Consider the following 9,124-nt stretch of genomic DNA (forward strand, 5'->3'; position numbering starts at 1 on the left):
CATACTTTTAGATACGGTGTTATTTGTAAATGCTACTGCTTATGTTAGCTTTTAATATATGGTTTTATCCTGATTAAAGCTTTAATACAGTACGGCAACTGCGTCCATGTATAACGCTTCTCTTAGCTATGTGAAAATAAGTGTATAATTGTAACAGTTCATTGCTGGAGCTAAGCTGAATGAGAGAGAGAGAGAGAGATGCAGAACAGGGGGACGCAAGGAACAGTATTGAGAACCGCTGCTTTAGAACATTGATTTTGAAACTTGTGAATCCATTAGAATCGTTAGAAGACAGAATCACGATTCATATGAGAACAGATTTTTACGTGCACCTCTAGTTTTCTCTTCCTCTTCTCTAAAGCAGCGCAGCATGGCCTCGCCCCCTTTGCTGCCTTTTCCCGAGGGCGGGGTTTATCTGGGTTTGTGATGTCACGAACCCGGGAAGTAACTCGTTGTAGTCCCTACCAGCTGTTTTTGTAGGCATTAAACTGCCAGAATTTTAAAAGACGATATCTCCGTTTGCATTGAACTTTCAGCTTCGTAACTTTGCAGATATTGTTTATGCTCAAACAACAACATTACACACTAACTAACGTTTAAAAAGTGAAATCACAACGAACCACCCCTTTAACTAAATTTGGAACAGGTTTAAAGGCAAAAATAGAAATAATAATCATCATAATAATAATAAAGATTGTATAAATTTCCAAGTTAAATAATAGTTGTAATATTATAAATTATAATAAATACTTAAGGGTTGTTTAGGACAACTGTTTTGATGTCATTTCAAAAATAAACAAAAAAGTGAAAGCTTGAGCTTATTAAATGCTGACAAAGCTACAACCTTTACTTTTACTTTTAATTAAAATAAAAAAATTGTGGAAATAATTTTTTTTAACTGTCCTTATGCCATTCTGTCCAAATGGGTCCAAATGATGTCACTTTTTGGGTGTCACAAATGTATGGAATGTTCCATTTTGTTTAATGGGGGAAAATAATGCAGTAAAATCATATAAAAGTAAAACATAATGCAAAATGTTGGACACATCTAAACATCAAGTTTTGGTAATTAAAATATTTTAATAATTAAAAAAAAAAATATATATATATATATTAATACTATAAATATTATGTCAATTCAACAAGCTAAAGGTGCGGTCATTTGAGCAAAATTTCAGCAAATTTTTTTGGACAAAATGGTCCAATGTCTATTGTCACACACAGAAGACACTTTCAAACAAAGCAGCTTTCTGTTGTTCTGTGCCGTGAAATTAAATTAACCAACTTGAAAATGAGCTAAATCTATATGAATAACTTTTTGTCATGAAACCCTCTAATCGTGCAGATACCTATTGGAATGACTTGGTTTTCGCCCATGAATTTTCACTGAGTGACAGTAAAAGGTTGCGATTACGCTTCAAAATTTACGTGAGGACATCTTTCACCCTCTCTTGAAATTCCCAATAGTGCAGTTTCCAATTGAAACAACTGGATTTTGCCTGTGAAAATGTGCTGAAAATCAGTAATGTTGAGTACACACTAGTGCTGTCAAACGATTAATCGCGATTAATCGCATCCAAAATACAAGTTTTTGTTTACATATATGTGTGTATACTGTGTATATTTATTATGTATAAATTTAAATACAAACACATGTATGTATATATTTAAGAAAAATATGTTATGTTTATACATTAAATATATTTATATATTATATATAATATAAGAATATGAATATATAAATTCATAAACGTAAATATTTTCAAAATATATACTGTATGGGTGTGTATTTATATATACATAATACATATACACAGTACACGTACATATATAAAATAAACAAAAACTTTTATTTTGGATGCGATTAATCACGATTAATCATTTGACAGCATTAGTACAGACATTTTAAGTTTTCTTTACATGCTCTTTATAAGTGATGGGACATCAAACTACACCCTATTCAAATAAGTGCCTGGTCATTTATTTGGTGCATAACTAAAAATAGGTCCCACAGATATATAATGAGTCATCAACAGTTCTTCAATCAGTGTTGACCTGTTATGCCCTCTTTTATTCCTAATCTAACTACTCTTCCATTTCATTTACAAATCCAGTGCAATCACTATAAAGTCTAAATGAGATAGAAGTTCATTTCAGAGGAAGATGGTTGAAGTGGTCGGGCTGACTTTGAGAGGTCACTCTGACATCCAACAATAACCATATTTACCGCTTACGTGGCCTTTGCTACTTTCGTGCGTTTCATCCTTTTCCTGCGCATGAGGGTGACCTGAGGCCTCTTCAAGCCGGCGATGAGCAGCAGCAGTCTGGGTCGGGACTTGGTGAGCCAGCTTCTCAGTAGCGTCCCCTTGGGAAACCTGAAAAATATCACATCCCGTGAGTTCACAAACATGTCTGCAAGCACCTCAGTGCTCCTCGGGGAAAGACGAAATGAGTTCACTGACTCCGTCTCATCTGTCAGCTGCCTTGTTATACTCGAAGTTGTACTTAAAATTACTGATTCTTAAACTGAATTTTGGTTTTTGGTTTTTTATTGTAAAGCTTGAATCAAAGTTCAAAGCTCTACATAAATAAACTTGACTTCACTGTAATGGTTATTGAGTTATTAATGCTGAACAACATCTGTCAAAATGAATGTGTTTTATTTTATTGACTCAAGCTGTTCCATAAACGCATTGATTTGATGCACTGTAAGAAAAAGACAAATTGTAGGAACAAGGAAAAGGTACTGGTTCTTTTCTGCCAGGACATTTCGTTTAACCATAACACACAACTCAATGCATATTTCAAAATACAAGTAAAACATATGTGAAAAATCAGCCCAGAATATTCGGTCATATTAACACAGTACATTGTGCCATATTTTTCCTTGAATTAATATTTCAGTTTTTTACACAATGGAGGCAAACAATAATGAATTGCCAAGGCCTTTATTAAATATGCTTAATAAAGCTGACTATATTTGGGAGGAATTGAGTGTGAGACTACAGAAATGTAATGTAATGTTCCAGGGAACACACATACTGGTAAAAAAAAATGTATAGCCTGAATGCACTGTAAGTCGCTTTGGATAAAAGCGTCTGCTAAATGCATAAATGTAAATGTAAATGTGGGATTGGCATTTAGTTTATTCAGGCTTTTACATGAGCAGAAATTTGTCTAAATAGTCATGTCAGATTTCAAGTTAACCAAGATTATCTGAGTGAATCTGAATTATGAATTTTAAAAATGTATTAAGAATGTCCAGATCATCAGGCGTTTCACCCCATAAAAACTATATATTTTATTTATATAAATGAAATACAAAAATATATACACTTTATTCAATACAACTGTATGTTATAAATAACCCATTAGGATTTGTTTCAAAAGGTTTCATTACAATTAAGCATTTCCCCTGTAATTCTCATTAATGTGAAAGAAATATTTACATTTACATAAATACAGTAGTAAGTACAGTAGTGCAGTTAGAACAGTTGTTGTATTTTAAAAGCTTCATTTTCTATATGCAATTTTATTTATTTACTTGTGTACTTACGTACTTACATATTTACGTATGTACATACTTGTATATTTATGTACTTTCATATTTACATACGTACTGACATATTTACGTACTTGCATACTTATATATGTACTTACATATTTACGTACTTACACACTTAAGTATTACCTAATGCACTTATTTATGTATTTACATATTTACATATATATGCATTTACGAACTTACATATTTACATGCATACGTACTTACGTACTCACGTACTTACGTGTTTACATATATACGTGCTTACGTACTTATATTCTTACGTACTTAATGTATTTAAATACACATTTACGGACTTGCGTACTTACATATTTACATACGTGCTTACATACTTATGTACTTACGTACTTACATATTTACATACGTACTTATGTAACGAACGTACACATTTACATACATAATTACATATTTACGTACTTACATGTTTACATACATACGTACTTATGTACTTGCGTATTTACGTACTTATGTTCTTACATACGTACTTACATACATACTTGCATACTTACGTATTCATGTACTTCTTACTCACGTACTTACGTACTTTGTACTTATGTACATACGTACTTACTGACGTACTGAAATATGACCTGGATATTTAATGGAAATCCATCTATTTACTCCATATCCTATCATCACTGATAGTGTTTAACGTGCTCTGTCTGAGCTGTGTTGTTCCAGAATGACTGTACAGTCCCGAGCGAAGAGCACATAAACTGTTTCAATCTTACTGTCCAAGTCTACGGTTCATTGGTCTTTTCTGTCACACTAACAGCTGTAAATCATTGTTCCCCATGTCATGTTTAGTCTAAGATGAGTCCTGAGACACGTCACGCTGTCCAGCAGCTGGAGCTTTACTTTGTCCTGTATGAGTGAGTGACTGTTTGCTTCTGTTTAATAACGTGTTTCATCTGCTTTTGACTGCACACAGTGCAACTCAGCTACAGAAACACACAGATGAAATCAGATTATTGATGGACTCGTCCAATCAGCACAATCAACGTCTGGAGCGTTTCTGTATCGACGCAATGAATTTAAACAATATTGACTCAACATAATTCACTGCACAAACTCAATTTTTCTCCATCACACCTTTTGCCATTAACATTTATACAAAAGTCTGCAGTGCTTTTTTATTATTACTATGTTTTTTTTTTTTTTTTACGACCAACACTTTATGATATGGTATCATTTGTTTAAATGAGTGGATGCATTAACTAACATTAACAAAGAGCAAATACATTTATTACAGTATCTATTAATCTTTGTTAATGTTAGTTAATAAAAATACAACTGCTCATTATTAGTTCAACTTAGCTCAATGCCATTGAATAATACTAAAGTCTATTTTTCCACTGCCAGCCATTCAAAAGTTGCCATGCATCAGACAGAATTTAATATTTTGTACAGTAGCACAAAAGAATCATGATGTTTCACCAGTGACCATTTTTAGGGCTCTTAAAAGCATCAAACTACTCTTTTCCCTCCTGGCTGCTGCATTATAGAGAGAATCAGTCACATGGCATTTACCACTCAGGTGACTGGCTCTAAGAATGTTTCTGGAATTACATGCCCATGCAAAGCGAAGATGGCAGCTTCCAGGATTGATCATGGAAAGATGGCATAGTAAAACATTTAGAAACAGTCCATAGGCATCATACAAGATCTGGAGGTTGACCAGGTAACATATAACCAGGCCAACATTCAATCCAAAAACCCCAAAATCAAACACACATCGTTTACAATGCCCTATACCTTCATGCAAAATATTTTGGCATCAGCTGCCAGTAAAATTCGACTGATTTTACAGAGAAATCAATTAAACACAAGAGCTGAAAACTTCCCATCCTTCTCATTCTCTGCATGATTTCCCTCCAGAACAGATTTTTTTTGCCGTTCCCCCAGAACAGCAGCACAGTACCTGAAGCAGCAACACTCCTCACCGAAGCACCATCTCAAGAAGCCTATAGCCTCCTGAAAGCCTTCACACACCAAACACTCCCATAACAGGACTTCAGATGAAGGGTGACAGTATAACCCAGCTTTTACACTCGCGTCTCGCACGTCTGACTGCTGAGCTCAATGGAAATTATAAAACTTCAATTGTTTCAACTTTTGCTGGTCGAGCACGACCCAACGGGCCAGAGAGAGATCTAGCAACGTGTAGACGCGCTGCGGCCTCACTGAAGCCATTGTTGTTCCCCCAGAGGGGCTCGATGTTAAATGTGGCGAGAGCAACATTGTTTGTTTTGCGGCCTTATTTTCCTCTTTTTTTTTTCTTCATCCAATTTTGTCTCTGATGTTAACACAATATTTCTCCTATAGGAAATCTGGCCGATGTGTTTAGAGTTGACCATTTTGTTTTTGGTCTGTGTTCTCATCCACCAAATTAGCTTCTTCGTCAAGGTGTCCAAAATGCTGGGAAGCTTTGTTGATTCATCGTTGATTCAACTTCATAGACGGAAGTCTTTTCAAAGTCATTTTGAGATGTCATATCCAAATATTATGTTCACAATATCTTGACTTTCAACTTGAGATTTAGTCCAAAGATTGGCTTCTTCTAAGAAATGTACTAGCAAAATTAAAACTACACTCTAAGAAATGCTGGGTTGTTTCAACCCAAATGTGGGTCAAATATGGACTAACCCAACTTTTGGGTTAAAATTGTAATTTAAAAATTTAACCCAACAGTTGGGTTAGTCCATATTTTACCCAAAGTTGGGTTGAAACAACCCAGCATTTCTTAGAGTGTAGCAAAAAACGTTCTAGCAAAACTAAATGTCAGTCTTTTCAGATTTTATCAATACAAACATTGACTTTTGAGATGTCATATCTGAATATTATGTTCACAATATCTTGACTTTCAACTTGAGATTTAGTCAAAAAATTGGCTACGTCAAAGAAATGTACTAGCAAAATTAAAACTACACTCTAAGAAATGCTGGGTTGTTTCAACCCAAATTTGGGTCAAATATGGACTAACCCAACTTTTGGGTTAAAATTTTAATTTAAAAATTTAACCCAACAGTTGGGTTAGTCCATATTTTACCCAAAGTTGGGTTGAAACAACCCAGCATTTCTTAGAGTGTAGCAAAAAACGTTCTAGCAAAACTAAATGTCAGTCTATGCTAGACCAAAAATAAATACACAAAACGAGAAAAAAACAGTATTTCAAACAACTGAAGAACTATAAACACAAACACATTATAATCTTAAATGAAACACAATCAGTCAAACTCAAAATAATGACAATAAAACCAACCAGAACAGCTTTCTCAACTATGAAGCTCACTCATTTATAATTAGGTAGTGTATGTCTAAACATAAAACATCACTTAAGTTTGTCCAGGTGATCAGCATCTTAATTTAGCAAATAATTACCCTATGAAAAACAGAAAGCGTTTCTTACCAATTGACTCCACACATTTGTTAGGCTATGCCCCCTGCGCCCTGCTAAGCCGCATATATGATGCTATGGACTTATTAGTGTCACGCTAGAGAGTTCAACCAGGATGGAAAAAAACTAATCTGCGGGACAAAGGGAAGTGCAGCGGCTCCATGGGGCGGAGCGGGGCTTCAACAGGAGGGTCCACTCAGCACTTCTCTCAGCGAGCAACAACAGATGATCCCGCGCTCCGCACCAATCACAGCGCTCGCTGACCCTGTTTCTATGACAGCCAGGGCCTCGCACTGCTACAGAGGACAGAGAGGTCAGCCAAACTACCATCCTCTGTTGCACATGTGGAAAATAAAGTCCTTCGAATGTATTTAACACAGCACCCAACTGCCAAAGGGTTAAAACATATGCCGTACACCAAGTATATGGAGCTTGGGCCCGTAAATTGTGGAAGTAAACACAAACAAGCAAACAAACAAAAAGTAAATACATTTTATTGAAACAACAGTATAAAAAGGGAAAAGAGAAATAAATAGGATATGACATGGGCCAGATTTGAACCTGCATTTCCCAGACAAACACCACAGGAGCACGTCTGGAGTGCATGCGTTGTGAACATTATTCAAATTCTTTATTGACAACTATAGCATTTATATATTATGTCATGCTATTTAATATATCAAACAATAAAATCTTTAAAAAAAAAAAAATGTTCAGATTTATACAGTATATTCTATGTACAATGCCTGTGATATCCATTCCTCTGTATTTCGCTGTTACGTTTTTATTTTGTTTATTATTATTATTATTATACATTTCCCCTGTAATTGCAAAAAAAAAAAAAAAGGAAATAAAAAACTGCATTTAAAAAATAATAACTTTTTTTGAAAGAAGCCTCTTCCTCACCAAGGCTGCATTTATTTGATTTTAAAAATACAATAAATACAGCACTATTGTGAAATATTACTACAATTTAAAACAGCAGTTTTTTTCTATATAAATACATGTAAAAAAAAAAAAGAGTCAAAGCTGAATTTTCAGCATAATTACTCCAGTCTTCAGTGTCACATGATCCTTCAGAAATTCAGTAAATACTTATTATAAAATCATAAAATATAAGCTGTATACCAAATACATGGATCTTGGGCCCATGAATTATATAAGTAAATACAAACAAATAAATAAATAAACACAGCTCCACATGAGCACATCTGTAGTACATGCGTTATGAACATTATTCAAATTCTTTATTGAGAAAATATAGCATTCATATTTATGTTTGTATTATATATGTTATATTTATAACATTTTGTCATGCCGTCGAAAAATAAATTCCTTTAAAATATAATCTGTATTTAAATACTAAAAATGACCTGGTCAAATGTCAGTATTTTGGAAAGAAGTCTCTTCTTATATCCAAGGTGGCATTTATTTGATAAAAAAAATACAATAAAAAAACATTATATTGTGAAATATTATTACAATTCAAAAGCACTGTTTTCTATTCTAATATATTTAATACTTGTCACGGTACGGGTGTTCTAAAGAACAGGCAGGATGACGAAGATGACGAATAAATGGATATTTAATCAAGAAACAACAGGAGATCCAGACAGGGTAGACATCAACACACAGGGTAACATTCACATAGACATTGGCATTTACAATAACCGACAAACTAGACTACAAGAGGCAGGAACTAATATAGGGCAGATAACGAGGGGCAGACAGGTGAGCACAATAAGGTGATTAACGGATAATGAGGACAGGAACAACCAAATAAGGACACGGAGGGAGAAACCACAATCGACAGTCCACAGGGGTGTGACAGATCACCCCCCTCCCGGAAGGCGCGACCTCGCGCCGTGGGGACATAGGGAGGGACGGAGGGGGACTTAGGAGGAGGACAAAGGAGTGGATGTGGGATGGAGACAGGGGAAGGCAAAGGGCTGGCAGGCAGACATGACAGGTGGAGGCTCCGGCGGAGGACGGATATCCGGGAGGAGGCCGGCAGACCGAGACCAGGGAGGCGACGAAGGAGAGAGGAGCCAGGGAGGAGACAGGAGGGATCCGGAGCAGGAGGAGCTCAGCAGGACCCAGGCCACAGCCATAACAGCGGCCCACGGTGGAGCCGACGGTGGGAGGAGCCATGGAGGAGGGAT

General features: G+C 35.5%; 1 long non-coding RNA gene across 1 annotated transcript in view; it reads right to left on the reverse strand.

Moving 5' to 3' along the window:
• The window catches only part of LOC107707884 (uncharacterized), a 9,596-nt gene extending 2,510 nt beyond the window's left edge, over nucleotides 1–7,086 (reverse strand). Inside the window, exons 1-2 of the long non-coding RNA XR_001636305.1 lie at nucleotides 6,975–7,086; nucleotides 2,228–2,375 (exon numbers count right to left, since the gene is read on the reverse strand). This is a non-coding gene — a long non-coding RNA (uncharacterized LOC107707884). The remainder of the gene's footprint in view (nucleotides 1–2,227; nucleotides 2,376–6,974) is intronic.
• Between the last annotated feature and the right edge of the window lie 2,038 nt (nucleotides 7,087–9,124).

This window comes from Sinocyclocheilus rhinocerous, unplaced genomic scaffold, assembly GCF_001515625.1.
Source record: "Sinocyclocheilus rhinocerous isolate Xijiao unplaced genomic scaffold, SAMN03320098_v1.1 scaffold2250, whole genome shotgun sequence".
Classification (NCBI taxonomy): Eukaryota; Metazoa; Chordata; class Actinopteri; order Cypriniformes; family Cyprinidae; genus Sinocyclocheilus; species Sinocyclocheilus rhinocerous.